The sequence below is a fragment of the Arachis hypogaea genome, chromosome 20 (assembly GCF_003086295.3).
Source record: "Arachis hypogaea cultivar Tifrunner chromosome 20, arahy.Tifrunner.gnm2.J5K5, whole genome shotgun sequence".
In the NCBI taxonomy this organism is placed as follows: domain Eukaryota; kingdom Viridiplantae; phylum Streptophyta; class Magnoliopsida; order Fabales; family Fabaceae; genus Arachis; species Arachis hypogaea.
This window is the reverse complement of record NC_092055.1, coordinates 63,011,564-63,029,802: the sequence shown is the minus strand read 5'-3', so window position 1 is coordinate 63,029,802 and position 18,239 is coordinate 63,011,564. Positions and strand designations below refer to the sequence as shown.

The following is an 18,239-nucleotide window of genomic DNA, read 5'->3' as shown; positions in this document are numbered from 1 at the left end:
CTAAAATTCATCAACAGCCAATTCCTTGGTCAATTAATTCCAATTAGGGGTTGAAGTTCAATTCTAGTTATATGCCATAAAAATCCTAATTACCCAAATATAAGAGGATTATATGTCACGTATCTTGTTAAATCCAGATAATTAAAATTTAGGAGAATATGTTTTCAAGCTGTTGTTCAAGTAAAGAGCTTTTCCAAGTTATACAAGAACTCAATTAGAAAGAGGGTCATACTTCCGTTCCACCCAAATTCATAAAATAAAGAACGAAAACAATTCTTGAAATATAAATCAAGACATGAATTAAAATAAAGAAAATAATAGAATCAATCCATACAAATAGACAGAGCTCCTAACCTTAACAATGGAGGATTAGTTGCTCATGGCAAAGAGAAAATAAGGATTCTGATAAAAAGTATTTTGGTAGTCTCGAATCTAAATTGTTTCAGAAGAAAAGTTTCTTCTTTTTATATCTAATCCTAATAAATTTAAAATCAAATTTCTAAAATTAAAATAATATCTTTTCCTAAAAATCAGATTTGAATTTAAATCAGAATTAATTAAATAATCAGCAAGTCTTCAGTTGATGGATGGGGACCACTTGTTTCATCCATTCTGCAGTTTCTAATCTGTGTTTTCTGGGCTGGAAACTGGGTCAAAACAGCCCAAAAATCGCCCCTAGTGTTTTTCTGCATTTTCTGCACGTGGTGCATGTCACGCGTACGCATTGGTCACGCGTACGCGTCAATGGTCTTCTTCGCATGTCATACGTACGTGTCAGGTACGCGCACGTGTCGCCATGGAAATCTTCAAATCGTGCGTACGCGTCAGTCACACGCACGCGTCGCTCCTCGCTGGTAATCTCCTTTAATTCTTGTGCTGTATAAACTCCATCAAATCCAGCCGAATGCTACTGGTGCACGAAATTGTGATCTCAATGGTGCCAAAAACTTGGTACGCACAATCATAATCTCAATTCTTCTTCACAACTTCGCACAACTAACCAGCAAGTGCACTGGGTCGTCCAAGTAATAAACCTTACGTGAGTAAGGGTCGATCCCATGGAGATTGTCGGCTTGAAGCAAGCTATGGTCATCTTGTAAATCTCAATCAGGCAGATTCAAATGGTTATAAGGTTTTGATAATTAAAATATAAATAAAATATAAAATAAGATAGAAATACTTATGTAATTCATTGGTGGAATTTCAGATAAGCGTATGGAGATGCTTTGCTCCTTCTGAATCTCTGCTTTCCTACTGCCTTCATTCAATCATTCATACTCCTTTCCATGGCAAGCTGTATGTTGGGGGATCACCGTTGTCAATGGCTACCATCCATCCTCTCAGTGAAAATGGTCCAAGTGCTGTCACCGCACGGCTATTCAGCTTTCGGTTCTCGATCATATTGGAATAGGATCCATTGGTCTTGACAGTATTACAGATTTGCAAGAATTTAGCTAAGAACTGATGAGGATCTTCCAATGGAAGTCCATGAAACTTGCAATTCTATTGCATTAGAGAAACTAATTAAGGCTTAAGCTCAAAGTTGTTTGCTCCAATGGCAGGAATTGAGATGTTTCTTCCACAGAAGTTAGAAAAGGGTGCAATAAAGTCACCAAGCAACTTTTTTGCATCTCCACCATTGTTATTGGGTTCGGCCATGTCTCCTTCTTTTTTGAAAATTTTTTTCAGGTCCTCTCCAGAGGGTTGTGCTTTAGCTTCTCTTAGTTTCCTCTTAAGAGTCCTTTCAGGTTTAGGATCAGCTTCAATAATAATGTGCTTATCCCTGTTCCTGCTCATATGAAAAAGAAGAGAACAGAAAAGAAGAGGAATCATCTATGTCACAGTATAGAGATTCCTTTGTGTGAGTAGAAGAAGAGAAGAATAGAAGAAGGAGAAGAGAAAAATTCGAACATAGAGAAGAAGAGGGGGTTCGAATTTTTAGTGGAAGAGAAGTGTTAGTAGATAAATAAATAAATAGAAAGAGATGAGAGGGGGGAGAGAATTCAAAAATTAAATATTTAAAATAAAAATATTTTTGTTTTTGTTTTAAATATTAGTTATATTTCAAAATTTAAAAAGAGAAGTAAAATAAATTCAAATTAAAATTTAAAACAATTAGTTAATTAAAAAGAATTTTGAAAAAGTTGTTAGTGGTTTTCGAAAATTGGAGAGAGAAAAGTAGTTAGGTGGTTTTGAAAAAGATATGATTGAAATAGAAAACCTTTTAAAATCAAACAAAAAGTCAAGTAGTTAATTGAAAAAGATTTGAAAATCAATTTTGAAAAGATAAGAAGTTAGAAAAGATTTTGAAATTGATTTTGAAAAAGATATGATTGAAAATCATTTTAAAAAAGATTTGAAAAAGAAATTTAAAAAGATTTAATTTTTAAAATTAAAGTTGATTACTTGACTAACAAGAAACTAAAAGATATTTAGCATTTAATTTTGAAAATATGAAATAAAAGTAAGAAAAAGATTTTGAAAATCAATTTGAAATTTTCGAAAATATGAAAGAAAAAAATAAAAAAGATTTTATTTTTCAAAAAGATAGAATTTTTAAATTGAAAATATTATTTGACTCATGAGAAACAACTAGATTTTTAAAATTTTTTTGACTAAGTCAATCCAAATTTTCGAAATTTATGAGAAGAATAAGGGAAAGATATTTTTTTTATTTTTGAATTTTTAATGAGGAGAGAGAAAAACATAAAAATGATGCAAAACATGAAAATTCAAGATCAAAACACATGATGCATGCAAGAACACTTTGAATGTCAAGATGAACACCAAGAACTTATTTTTGAAAATTTTTAAGAGAAGAAAACATGCAAGACACCAAACTTAGAAATTTTCAAACTTTAGACACTAACAAATTGAGAATGCATAAGAAAAATAAGAAAAGACACAAAACATGAAAATGCAAAGATCAAACAAAGAAGTTCATCAAGAAAAACTTGAAGATCATGAAGAACATCATGCATGGGTTTTCGAAAATTTAAAGAAAAATTAAAAGGATATAGTTGACAACAACTTAAAAATTGATACTAGACTCAAATAAGAAACATCAAATTTTTTTTGGTTTTACGATTTCATTAATTTTTTTTTTTTGGATTTTTCGAAAATTATTTGGGAAAAGAAAAATAAGGATTTCAAAATTTTTAATAAGACTTCCAGGAATCATGCAATGTTAGTCTAAAGCTTCGGTCCAAAAATTTAGACATGACCAATGGCCAGCCAAACTTCAGCAGAACATTTCATACAACAACTAAATTGCTGAGAAAGACAAAGAAGCTCTTCTAAGGATAAGTGAAACCTCGGTCCAAAAGATTAGACATGGCTTAACAACCAGCCAGGATTCAACATATCACATGAAACTCTAGAATTCATTCTTAAAAATTCTGAAGAACATAGAATAATTTATAATTTGTTTTTTGAAAATTTTTCAAAAATAAAAATAACAAAAACAAAAAGCTTAAAATTAAAATAAAATTACCTAATCTGAGCAATAAGATGAACCGTCAGTTGTCCAAACTTGAACAATCCCCGGCAATGGGGCCAAAAACTTGGTGCACGAAAATGTGATCTCAATGGCACCAAAAATTTGGTACACACAATTATAATCTCAATTCTTCTTCACAACTTCGCACAACTAACCAGCAAGTGCACTGGGTCGTCCAAGTAATAAACCTTATGTGAGTAAGGGTCGATCCCACGGAGACTGTCGGCTTGAAGCAAGCTATGGTCATCTTGTAAATCTCAATCAGGCAGATTCAAATGGTTATAAGGTTTTGATAATTAAAATATAACTAAAATATAAAATAAGATAGAAATACATATGTAATTCATAGGTGGGATTTCAGATAAGCGTATGGAGATGCTTTGCTCCTTTTGAATCTCTGCTTTCCTACTGCCTTCATTCAATCATTCATACTCCTTTCCATGGCAAGCTGTATGTTGGGGGATCACCGTTGTCAATGGCTACCATCTGTCCTCTCAGTGAAAATGGTCCAAGTGCGCTGTCACCGCACGGCTAATCAGCTATCGGTTCTCGATCATGTTGGAATAGGATCCATTGATCCTTTTGCGTCTGTCACTACACCCAACACTCGCGAGTTTGAAGCTCGTCACAGTCATCCCTTCCCAGATCCTATTCGGAATACCACAGACAAGGTTTAGACTTTCCGAATCTCAGGAATGGCCGCCAATTGATTCTAGCTTATACCACGAAGACTCCGATTTTTTGGAATGGAGGCTAAGAGATACACGCTCAAGCTATTGCAGATAGAACGAAAGTGGTTGTCAGGCACGCGTTCATAGGTGAGAATGATGATGAGTGTCACGGATCATCACATTCATCAGGTTGAAGTGTGAGTGAATATCTTGGAATAAGAATATGCTTGAATTGAATAGAAAAACAATAGTACTTCGCATTAATTCATGAGGAACAGCAGAGCTCCACACCTTAATCTATGGGGTGTAGAAACTCCACCATTGAAAATACCTAAGTGATAATGGTCCAGGCATGGCCGAATGGCCAGCCCCCTAAACGTGATCAAGAGATCAAAAGTGATACAAAGATAGTCTTAAAAATGATCCAAAGATGTGAAATAAATCACTAAGAGTTGTTTTTATACTAAACTAGTAGCTAGGGTTGCAGAAAATAAGTAAATGATGCAGAAATCCACTTCCGGGCCCACTTGGTGTGTGCTTGGACTGAGCATTGAGCTTTGCACGTGTAGAGACTTCTCTTGGAGTTAAACGCCAGCTTGCAGCCTGTTTGTGGCGTTTAACTCTAGTTTGTAACCTGTTTCTGGCGTTTAACTTCAGAATATGGCAGGAAGTTGGCGTTTGAACGCCAGTTTGCGTCATCAAAACTCATGCAAAGTCTGGACTATTATATATTTCTTGAAATCCCTGGATGTCTACTTTCCAACGCAATTAAGAGCGCACCAATTGGGTTTCTGTAGCTCCAGAAAATCCATTTCGAGTGCAGGAAGGTTAGAATCCAACAGCATCTGCAGTCCTTTTTCAGCCTTTGAATAAGATTTTTTCTCAGGTCCCTCAATTTTAGCCAAAAAATACGTGAAATCACAGAAAAACACACAAACTCATAGTAAAGTCTAGAAATGTGAATTTTGCATAAAAACTAATAAAAACATAGTAAAAACTAACTAAAACATACTAAAAACTACCTAAAAACAATGCCAAAAAGCGTATAAATTATCCGCTCATCAGCTACCTAAAATAAACAGAATTGGACAAGACTCAAAGTAGCATCCATAGTGGCTAAAATATAATTAATTCTTGATTAAACTCAATAAATTACATGCAAATTCACTAGGAAAAGATAGGAAAGATGCTCACGCATTACAACACCAAACTTGAATTGTTGCTTATCCTCAAGCAACCAAACTAATATAAGCTTAGGATATGAATTTGCATGAGAATGAGAGTTCGATTAAGCTCATGTCTCTTCTTATAGTGGGTTTACAATTGCAATCTTGAATAGTTTTGGCATCTCACTCTCCTTTGAATCAGAAGGATGTCACTTGTCATTCGGAATTAGAATCCGAATAATATTATGAATTCTCTGATCTTTTGTAACTCAATTTAACCCTTGAACACAACAATTTTTCTTTTCCTTCTGTTTGCACCTTGAGCCTAGCCGTGACTTTAAATGTTTTGTCTCAAGGTTTACTTGACACAGAAACACCACAAGCACTTAACTGGGGAACTCTCTTTAAGTTCTAAGATTTTTTTTTTCAGTTACTCCCAGACAGTGGTGCTCAAAGCCTTTGGCGTACTCTGTTAAATGCAATTGATCTCGACTCTAAATGTTTTGTCTCAAGCTTTACTTGACACAAGAACACCACAAGCATGTGACTAGGGAAACAACTCTTTAAGCTTTTAATCATGTCTGACCTCCCTAGTCATTGATGCTCAGAGCCTTGGACCTTGCGTTTATTTTTCTTTTGTTGTTTCTTTTGCTTCAAGGATTAAACTTTCATTAAATTCAGAGAAGTCATAATAGTTCTCTAAATTCCTCTTTCTTATACATTAATATTCTTTGATTCAGATTCAACTATGCACTATTCATATCATGCATTCAGAATTACAATTAATACCACCACATTTAAGTAAATAAGACTACTCTTAAAATTAAACTCAATTTCTCATGCATTACATCCTCTTTTTCTCTTTTCTTTTTGATTTCAAGCTTAGTGGGAAATACATGAGACATCTTTCAGAATTAAATAACTAACAGAAGACTAAAATAGGACCTAGGAATCTAACTAATAATGGATCATGCAATAAATAAAGCAAAATAGAAGAAAACCGGAATATAACATAGTAAAAGTGGGAGAGAATATAAAATGAAAGAAACTCAACCACCTTAGTTATCCTAGCAGTCGTTTTATTCTTTGGGTTGTGCAACTCCGTGAAGATGATTCGCCTCCCTTTGATGCCATAAAAATAAACAAAAAACCCATAAGTGAAGCGTCAACACCAAACTTAAAGGTTTTCTTGTCCTCAAGCAAAGAAGAACTGAAAATAAAAAGAAACGAATATTATGATGAAAGAAGAATAAAATGATAAAAGAACAAGAGAGAATTAGGATTTGGGAGAGAGAGAATGAAAATTTTAAAAACTGGACGGGGAACTAATGGAGTTGTGCGGCGCATGCGACGCGTACGCGTACAGTACGCGTACGCGTGGGGTGCAAAAATTTCATAATGACGCGTGAGTGTCAGGCACGCGTACGCGTGCCTATGATTCGTGCGAATCGCGCGAAGGCAGCCGCATGCACGCGCAACTCACTGTTCGTGTGACTGGGTAATCAAAATTTTCATACGACGCGTGCGCGTCATGCACGTGCACGCGTGGATGGCCATTTGTGCAAAGGACGCGCACGCGTCAGGGACGCGAACGCGTGATCAAGTTTTGTGCTTCTAGCACACTTCCAGCCCCAAGCCATCACAACTCTCTGCCCAAACACTCATTGACGCCGATTTTTAAGTTCACGCGTACGCGTGGATGGCGAAAAGCGCAAACGATGCGCACGCGTGAGGTACGCATAAGCGTGGTCTTGTTTGTGCACAAAGCATCGTTCCAGCGCCACTCCTGCTCAACTCTCTGTTCACTTTTTATTTTTCACGCACACACATATGATGCGTACGCGTCAGCGACGCTTGCGCGTCGTGTGCTCGTTTTTTTTTAATTGTTTGGTTCCTGTTTTAAGATAGCTGCATGATCAGAACACTCGTAAAACAAAAGAAAAATGGTAAAAACTCAATAAAAATCAAAGAAATAAGAAAATCACTACTACAAAAAATAACTAAGGATACGAAATTATCGGGTTGCCTCCCGACAAGCGCTTCTTTACCGTCACTAGCTTGACGGTCAGCTCCTCTAGGGAGGAGGATCATAGGGGCTCAGCTCTTCACCCCTTACATTGAACTTCTTTCCTGTGTCCCCATAAAGTAGCTCAATATGCTCTAGAGAGAGAATTTTGTTTACTATATAAGTCCGCACTGAATTGCTAGTCAACACCACCTTCATTCCTAGGGAGAAACCTTCAGTGGGGATCTTTTTGTTTCTCCATCCCCTGGATATTTTCTTCTTTTGGGAACCTCCTCCTTGGTGGATGACGTATTCCCAACACCAAACTTAGGTTTGATGTCAGGAGGAATTTTATTGGTTGTCACTAAAGGAGGTTTGAGCTACAATTTCTGCTGTGCATCATCAGGGGGTTTTTGAAGGTTTGGATCAATAAGCTCAGTCTGCATGCACCTCTCTTCTTCATCTGTTGAGTGTATATCTTTGAAGACATGAAAGACCAGTTTCTCATTATGCACTCTAAGCACTAATTCACCCACTTCTACATCAATCAGAGCTCCTCCAGTAGCTAGGAATGGTCTTCCTAGAATTATAGAGGCATTCTCATCCTCCCCTGTGTCAAGGATCACAAAATCTGTTGGGAGGAAGAACTTACCCACTTTGACCAAGATATTCTCCACTAATACGTATGTAGGCTTCATAGATTTGTCTGCCATCTGTAATGCTATCTTTGTGGGTTGTGCCTTTTGGATTTGCAGCTTCTTTATCACAGATAAGGGCATTAGATTTATGCTTGCTCCCATATCACATAGGGCTTTCTCAAAGGTTGTGCTCCCAATGGTGCATGGAATTTGAAAGCTCCCTAGATCCGGCATCTTCCTTGGCAAGTTATTCTAAATGATGGCACTGCATTCTTTAGTCAGGACCACTGTCTCATCTCCCTTTAAAGGCTTCTTTTTTGACAACAATTCCTTCATGAACTTGACATAGAGAGGCATTTGCTCCAAAACCTCAGCAAAAGGAATATTGATTTGCAACTTTCTGAAGACTTCCAAGAACTTTGAAAACTGCTTGTCCTTGGTCTACTTTTGAAGTCTCTGAGGATATGGCATTTTAGGCTTGTACTCAAGAGTTTTTGGCAATGTAGGATAAGTGTCAAGAGAGTTTGGGAATGGGTTGTTCGCACGCTTTGGAAGGACGTGCTCTACTTCTTGCTTCTTCTCTTCTGGAGCTTCTTTTTCCACTAATTCTCCATTGACCTTGGTCTCAGAGCCAGCTACTTTACCACTTCTCAATTGAATAGCCTTGCAATCTTCTTTTTCAACTGGCTCCTCATTAACTTGTGCTTTCGTGCTTGCCACTTCTCCACTTATCAAGGTGATAGCCTTGCATTCCTCTCTTGGATTTGGAATTGTGTTACCAGGAAGGCTATTAGTGGTCCTCTAATCAATTTCATTCACTCTTGTGGCTATTTGACCTATCTAGATCTCCAAATTCTTAATTGATGCTCTGGTTTCCTGCACAAAACTCCTCATCATTTCCCAATTAGAATCTTCTTGGGATTTAGAGTTTGCCTGCTGAGCTGGTTGTTGCTGCTGAGACTGAAATTGGTGGTTATTGTAATTGTTCTGTTGGAAGCTACCCTGAGAATTATTGTTGAAGTTCTGAGGTCTCTGAGGTTGGTCCCTCTATCCAAAATTTGGGTAATTTCTCCATCCCTGATTGTATATCTTAGAATATGGATCATTATTGGGATTCCTATAACCACTCCCCATGTAATTGACCTATTCAGAAGAGGATTGAGCATAATCATAATTATCATTTTGCACAAAGTTACCTGCCATGTCATAGGAGGCCTCTAGAGGTGGATTTTGGGTGTTGATAGCCGAGACTTGCATGCCACCCATCTGCTGAGTAAGTAGATTTATTTGCTGAGATATAAGTTTGTTATGAGCAAGAAGAGCATTAAGAGCTTCTACTTCCATAACACCCTTCTTCTAAGGAGCCTCAGAGTTCATAGGATTCCTGTTAGATGAATATAAATATTGGTTGCTAGCAACCAGTTTAATAAGCTCAATAGTCTCCTTTGGTGTCTTCTTCTTGTGCAATGAACCACCTGCAGAAGTATCTAAGCTCATCTTGGACATCTCACCCAAGCCTTCATAAAAGATATCTAGTTGGGTCCATTTGGAGAACATGTCCGGAGGGCATTGCCTAGTTAGTAGCTTGTATCTCTCCCAAGCTTCATAAAGAGTTTCACCATCCTTCTGCCTGAAAGTCTAAACCTCCAACCTAAGCTTAGTCAGCTTCTTTGTGGGAAAAATTTAGTAAGAAACTCAGTAACAACCTTGTCCCAAGTATCCAGACTCTCCTTGGGTTGGGAATCTAGCCATAGCTTTGCTTTATCCCTCAGAGCAAACGGGAAGAGCATGAGTTTGTACACCTCAGAATTCACTCCATTTGTCTTTACCGTATCACAAATCTGCAGAAAATTAGATATAAGTTGATTTGGATCTTCATGAGGAAGTCCATGATACTGGCAATTTTGTTGCACCAGGGTGACCAATTGTGGCTTCAACTCAAAGTTGTTCGCAACTATAGGAGGCACCACAATGCTTTTTCCCTAAAGATCTGTAGTAGGGGCAGAATAAAAGCCAAGCACTCTCCTTTGTTGCTCATCCCCATTCGGATTTGCCACATTGGCATTAACAGCATTGTTCGGATCCATAGTGGATTCTGCAGCCTTGTAAAGTCTTGCTTGTTGCAAACGCCGGCTGAAATTTCTTTTAGGTTCAGGATCAAAGTCTAAGAGATGTTCCTTGTCTCTGTTCCTGCACATAAACAAATAGAAGACAAGAAAAGATGGGATTCTCTATGTCAGAGTGCAGAGAATTCCTAGTGAGGTAACCTGTGTAAAAGAAATAAAATAAAACAACTAAATAAATAAGAAGTAAAAGCTTCAAAATAACTAGGGGACACCAAACTTAATTTTAAAAATTTAAAAAAAAAAAGAAAAAAACTAATTGCGCAACAATTCAAGAATTAAAGCTAATTTTTTTATTTTTTTATTTTTATATTAGTGAACTAGAAAAATAAAAATAAAAAAAATGAATAGAAACAAGAAATTGTAAAGGAAACAAGATGAAATCAAGTAATTAACTCAAGATCTACAAGAGATTAACCTAATCCTAACTTAATTTTAGAGAGAAAAGGGAGCTTCTCTCTCTAGAAAACTAACTAAAGGCTCATGTTGACTAAGTGCTCCCCCTTGCTCTAGCTTCAATTCTGCATGAAATACCCTCAGAAACAAGTTTGATTTGGGCCTGGGCAGCTCAGAAATCGCCCCCAGCATTTTGCCTTTAAGTGAGTCACGTGTGAGCATCGACGCAGACGCGCCATGTGTGCGTGCGCGTCGCTTGGCCAATTTCCTCATTCGCGCGTACGCACCATGTACACGTACGCATCGCAATGTGATGCCACTTCTGCGCACGCGCGCCTTGTACGGTTGCGCGTCCATTGAAATATTCCCAATATTTGTTTCTTCATGCATTCTCCACTTTGTATGCTTTTCTCCTCATTTCTTCCATCTAATACTTGCCTTATGAACCTGAAATCACTCAACAAATACATCAAGGCATCGAATGGAACTAAAGTGAATTAAAATCACCAATTTAAGGGCCTAAAAAGCATGTTTTTATACTTAAGCACAAATCAAGGAAGAATTACAAAACCATGCTTTTTCATTGAATAAATGTGGGAAAAAGGTGATAAAATCCCCTAAAATAAGCACAAGATAAACCACAAAATTGGGGTTTATCAAACCTCCCCACACTTAAACTAAGCATGTCCTCATGCTAAAATCAAGAAAGAAGCAAAGGGGTATCATCATTTATTCAATGCAAACTAACTACATGCAACCTATCTACTTGGTCAAAATAAATTAATTTCCAAGAAACCATGCGTGCACAAGGGATAAAGCAATAGCAATCAAGCAAACCCGCAATTGAATTGAATCATTGAAAGAATTTATAACTTGCAAGAAAAGATGATCATGGGTAGAAACATGTAATTGAGCGATCGAACCCTCACCGGATGTGTATCCGCTCTAGGCTCTCAAGTGTATGGGGTTGATTCACTCAATCCCCCCCTAATCATGCTTTCCAAAATTTGTTTTTTATCTAACAATTATTTCATGCATGCATACAAATATCATGAGGACTTTCCCATGGTTGTAATATGGCTACGGTCAAGGTAGGATGCACATGGTCAAGTGGGCTAGAAATTTGAATCTTTAATTAACTTAAACTTCCTACCTAACCTATGACAACCTATACAATTCTAAACAAACCTAATTACCCATTCTTCACTTTTTCACACACTTATGCATTCTCCTTTGATCACCACACATATGCATTGATTATTTTTAAACTTTGAACTTTGGGGCATTTTGTCCCCTTTTTATTGCAGAAAATTTGTTTTTTTTAGGGTATATATACAAGTACCAATGCATATGGTTTTCATATTTAATGCATGAGTATGCACCCAATTCCTAAATTTCCAACACAAACACCACACTCTTTTATCTCTACCCAATGTTTCCAACTCTCCCAAATCAAATGATGAACACTCTCACTAGGCTAAACTAATCAAAGATCCAAACAAGGGACATTTATTGTTTTTCACTTAGGCTTGTAATATGCTACAATTAAGAATAAGTGGGTTAAGCATAGGCTCAAATTGGCTAACAATGGAAGATAAAAGGTAGGCTATTTGGGTAAGTGAGCTATTTGAACAATGGCCTCAATCATATAAATGCATGTATACACAAGATAATGGACATAAAAAATCAAACAAATCAAAGATTACACTCATAGGAAGAGAATAATGCATACAAGAATGGAAATAAGTGGTTATATATGATGTAACCACACAATTAAAACTCAAAACTCACAAGCTTGTGTTCTTGGCTCAAAAATCATGTTCCACAATATGTAACTCAAGCAAGTCATAATAAAAAAAATTTCAATCAATTGGGGTGGTGCCCTTGAAATGAATTTCTTGGAAAATTTCATCATATTGACTAAGCTTATTCTAATGCAATATTGGGATTTAGAAAAATTTAAAAAAATAATATCCTTAGTGTACCCCCTTTTTAATCAAAATACATTTCTTATACAAGAAGGGTCAACTAGGTTTCAACAATCCAAAATGCTTTTCCAATCACAACCAAAAGCTAAAACAAGCTAAAGCAACTATATAAAGCAAAAGTGCATATATAAAGCGAAAGTGTAAAATCAACAATCTAAACAAAGTATCCACAATCCATAATACTAATATATACAATGATCCAAAAGGTACAAAATAAAGCAAAATAACATAGGCTAGAAGATAGTGTCCGAAAATGTTCACTGAATCCATCGACGGCGACGACAGTGACCTCCCCACACTTAAGATGAAGCATCATCCTCGATGCTAGTGATCGGGCTCATGGTGAGGGTTAACAGTCGCCTCTGACTCTGGCTGGTGCTCAGTCTGGGGTACTGGCTTCTCGGGAGGCTGCTGAGTATCTTGGACAGCCTGCGTCTGTAGAGGTGCTGCCTGATGAACCGGCTCCTCAACGTGCTCTGGCTCGTGCTCTGCCTCATCGGAAGCGGGAGAGTCAGGGAGAAGGGGTAGCTCAATCCCCTGTGAGACAAAAACCTGATCTATGCGATCGAGACATCGCATGATACGACGCTTGCTGCACTACATGAAGCGACATAGGCACTGTACTAGCAGATATGTCGGCTCGGGTGCTGGTGGTGGTGGTAAAGGTGCTACTGCTGCTACTGAAGAAGAAGGTCCTGTCACTGCTGCTACTGCTACTCTAGCTCGAGAGCGGCGCCTGGATGGGGGCTTCTCGTGCACCCACATACCCCATGGAATAGTATCCTCCTTATCGTCATCATCTGGGGGAGGTGGTGTCACGTCATCGTCCCTCCAAGGGGCACCGGCGAACAAGATCATCATGGTGACTGATAAACCCCATATTTAGGGTTTATCTTATGCTTCATTTAAGGGATTTTATCACCTTTTACCCACATTTATTCAAGGAAATAGCATGGTTTCATGGTTGCCTCTTTATTCATGCTTAGATGTGAAAACATGCTTTCTAGGTCGTTAATTAGCTAAATTCAATTCACCTTTGATTCTACTAGATGCCTTGATTTGCTTGTTAAGTGATTTCAGGTTGAAAAGGGCTAGGAATGGATCAAAGGAGTGAAGAGGAAAGCATGCAAAGTGGAGAAATCATGAAAAAGCCAAACAATTGGAAATGTGCATCCACGCGCACGCGCACGCGTGGATTGCACAAACTTCAAGGGGCGCGCACGCGCACTGTACGCGTACGCGCCGAAGGGCGCACGTGATTTTTTAAATAGAAAACGTGCCAGCAATTTCTGAGAGCTGTGGGGCCCAATTTCAACCAACTTTGGTGCCAAAATGCATATAAGGACCAAGGATTGAAGGGGAAAAGGGGGATTCACTCATTTTCACTCATACACACTCATTAGGATTAGTTTAGAGTAGTTTTAGAGAGAGAAGCTCTCACTTCTCTCTAGGATTAGGAGTAGGTTTTAGATCTAGATTAGGAATTCTTAGATCTAGGTTAATTTCATGCTTAGATTTACTTTTCCTTTATCAATTCTTCTTCTTCTACTTCTCATCACACCAGTTTTGCATTTAATTCTTATAATCCTTTACTTTTATATTGAAGCACTTTTGTTCTTCCATTTTCCTTTTAATGCAATTTATGTTTTCATGTTCTTTTATTGTTGATTTGATTTGTTGTTGTTTAATTCCTTGCAATTGAGTAGTGTAGATTTACTTTTCTTGCAATTTTACTATGCTTTTCTTTTGTGCCTTCCAAGTGTTTGATAAAATGCTTGGTTGGATTTTAGAGTAGATTTTAGTGCTCTTGGCTTGGGAAGGTAACTTAGGAACTCTTGAGTTGCTAATGTCCAAGTGATTGACGATTGGGAGCCATTAACGCTAGATCTCACTAATTGATTTGGTGGAGAACTAGGACTTATGGACTTGGATTGACATAGCTCACTTGACTTTCCTCTACCATTAGTTAGGGGTTAACTTAGTGGGGTTGGTCCTTGCCAATTCTCATGTTGTGGTTAGTGATTAGGATAGAGATCCTTGACCACCAACCTTTGCCAAGACCTTTGTTAGTTGTTAGTTTATTTTCATTGCCATTTACATTTCATGTCTCTTATCAAAAACCCCGAAACATGCTCCATAACCAATAATAGGACACTTTATTGTAATTCCTAGGGAGAACGACCCGAGGTTCAATACTTCGGTTTATAGATTTTAGGGGTTTGTACTAGTGACAAAAAAATTTTTTGTATGAAAGGATTATTGTTGGTTTAGAAACTATATTGCAACGATCTTTCATTTGTGAAATTCTAGACCACACAAAAGTCCATTCATCAAAATGGCGCCGTTGCTAGGGAATCGCAATGGTGTTGTGTTATTGGTTATTGTATATATGTGAATAGTGTGAATATATTTGTTTTTGTTAGCTCTTGCTATTTTTAGGATTTGGTTTTCTTTGTTTCTTATTTGATTTTATTTTCCTTTTCTCTTGCTATCATGAATTCTCACTTTGGCTATGAGTTTGGTTCTAATTATGTTGTAGAAAATGAGGACTATAATGAGAATGTGTATCAAGGATGTGATAACCAAAGGTGGGAGGAGCCATATGCATATGATCAATCTTTATGGCAACAACCTCCACCAATGCACTATGAAGAAGAGCCATTCTATGATGCATACCAACCCAATGGCTATGGTGAATCTCCTTGTGACTTTCAAGAACCACCACCATATGCCTATGAGTCATATCCTCAACATGAACCTCAACCACACTCACAAACCTATTTTCACCAAACACCTCCATATGACTTTGATCCATATCCACCATACTAACCACCTTTTGAACCATATGAGCCATACATGGAACCACCATTTCAAGATCACTACTCCCAAGAACTACCTCAATATACACCACCACGTTACCAAGAAGAACCACCTTCCTATTATGAAACCATTCTCCAAGACATTGAACCCTCCTACACACTCTAATCCTCAATGGATGAAATCCTTAGCTTTATACTTCAAGGGCAAGGAGAAATGCAAAGGGAGACACTAGAATTTTTGGCTACCTTGACCAAGGTAGTAAGCATTTTAGCCTCCCAACACTTGAGCACTCAAAGCACTCCCATGGTCACATGTGGAGAATTAATTGAAAAGCATAGCATGAAGGAGTGATTGGAAACTCCGGTGGAAAATGAGGGATGTTATTTTGTGTTAGAACAATTGGAGAAGCCTATGATCATTGAAGAAAAGGAAGAAGTGGTTGAAGACTTAGGAGATGCGGAACCTCCTTGGGAACCTAGAGTTGAAGAGAACCTCTCCAAGAAGATTGAATTTGATATTGAGGAGGAGAGTGCACAACCTCCAAAACAATTCTTGAATAAAGACTTGGAAGGAATGAAGCAAGGATTGAGTTCCCTTGGAGATAAAGATCATGCATCCAATCTTCTTGGTGGTGAATCCTTTGAATTTGAAGAACCTTCTCCCAATGAGATGGAAAGCAATGTGGAGGTAGATTTTTTCTCTTCTTCCCATTTATAATTTGAGTGATGGAGAAGAGTTAGATGAAATTGATGAACAAAGGATTGAAAGTGAAGAAGTTTGTGAAGAGGTGGAAGTGATCAAGGAAGAACACAAGGTAGTAGAGCTTACAAGCACATTAGAGGTACCTCTCCCCAAGCCATCACCATCCATTCTCTCATTCAAGTGGGTAAATTCCTTATACTTAAGCTTTATTATTCCCCTTGAATATGATTTGCTTAAGACGGATGGTCAACTTAGATATATTTGTGGCTTTAAGAGCAAAAGGGAGATGGTTAGTGGTTGGAAATATCATTCTAAGCTCATGATGGTTGCATGTTCAAAGTCGAATAGTAATGGTTAGTGTAGAACCCAATTGCAAGGGTCTAGGAAGTTGTTTGGGGGCTTTTTTGAGAATTCTAAGGTCATGCCACCCAATTAGAATCATGATGATCAATTTGAAGATGGGTGTCAAAACAAAGTGTGGGATCCCGGATCGCACAAGGAGAATCAATTTTGGGAGCCCATGGTTTGTGAAGAACTCCACCCAAGCTTGGAGTTATTAATTTTGAAGAATGGTGCTTATTGGAGACTCAAGCATTGGTGGATGTTCCAAGATGAGTTTAAGCACAAGCCACCTGGAGAGAAGCTCCCCATAAGTCCAACTTAAGGACAATAAACAAAAGTGCTAGGTAGGAGACACCCTACCATGGTAACTTCTTTTCATTTTCTCTTTTTGTACATATTGGTAATTAGTTTAAATTCAAGTATTTGGTTGATTTGTTGAGTATAATTTGTAGTTTAGTATGTTAAATAAGGTTTTATGGTGTTTTGGTAGTTGTTTGGAGGTTTGGAATGCTTGGATTAGTGCAAAAACATAGAAAAAAAGAGCACCATCCGCGCGTACGCGCACTGCGCGCGTACGCATACATCAAGCATTTTCACCTATCCACGCGCACGCGCCATGTACGCGTATGCGTGGATTGAGAAATTCCACCCCCAAGCCAAAAACCCGAGAGTTGTGCGAACGTTGCGCGCGCATTGTGCCTTTCGCACAAACCAACTCACGCGTACGCGCACATGACGCGTATGCGTCACTCTCGAAATAAGCCATCCACACGCACGCCCCATGTACGCGTACACGTCGCGTCCATTGCACCACCATTCGCGCGCGCGCGCCATGCGCGCATACGCATGGATGCCTCTCTTTCAACACATTTCTTTTCTTCTCCTCTTTCCATTTCTTTCCTCCTCCTTTCCTCTTTCCTTCTTCTACCCCTCTTCCAACACTCCCAAACACCATTGATAACTATTTATTTTAGTTAACTAATTACTTAGTTAGTTAGTTGATTAGTTTGTTTTATTTAGTTTTCATTTTATTTTCTCTTTGTCATTACAAGTGTTGGGTTGTTATTCTTGTTTACCATTAATTGCTGCTAAGTATTAAAAAGGGATATTTTCTTAACATCATTTTGTTTATAATCTTTGTTGGATTCTACTGTTGAGGTTATATTTTGCTACTTGGTTTTTAGTTCTTCATGCTTACCTTTTAAGAATACCAAGTGATGAGAATTGCCTTCGAGCCTGTAACTCTTCTTGAATTACATGATTTGGCCACCATGTGATTTGAACCCTATTCTTTGATTAGGCGATCTCTTGATATTGGATGTTGAGCATTTACTTCAATGCATTGTGTTTCATGATTATATGCATCCATATGCTTTTAGCTTGAATGCTCTCATGCTTCTTTAATGCTTGTTTTACCTTACAAGTTTACTTAAGGCATCTCAAGCACATTAGGATAAGTAAAGTGCATGCTTCTTTTGTGACATCGATTTTTATGCTAATGTGTGTTCTAAACTGCGCAATTTAGAATTCACACACTTATTTGTCATTAATGTCACACTAATTCACTCACTCAATTCTAGTGATTAATACCTCATTCCAACAATGTATGCTTCCTTGCTTTTGTATTTTCTCATCTTATGGTATTATATTTTTGTTTTTCATGAATGATGCACTGCAAGCAAAAATAGAAGCAGAAGAAAGAACATGCAGCAAACTGGTTGATCTACCAGCTGAAGGTAGCAATCCGGAGAGTCGCCGTACCCCCTTGCTCATCTTTGAATGCACCGAGGATGGTGCAAAATTTTAAGTGTGGGGAGGTCGTCCAACCGGTCGGCGATTTTGGGTGACAAATTTCTAATCTTAACACTTTTGCATTTCATTTTTAGGTT

At 37.8% G+C, this 18,239-nt stretch overlaps 1 non-coding gene across 1 annotated transcript; it reads left to right on the top strand.

Annotated features, from left to right (window-relative positions):
* The first annotated feature begins 9,531 nt into the window (after nucleotides 1-9,531).
* Nucleotides 9,532-9,638, top strand: LOC112787172 (small nucleolar RNA R71). The gene has a single exon (XR_003194601.1). It is a non-coding gene; the product is annotated as a small nucleolar RNA R71 (small nucleolar RNA).
* Nucleotides 9,639-18,239: the final 8,601 nt, after the last annotated feature.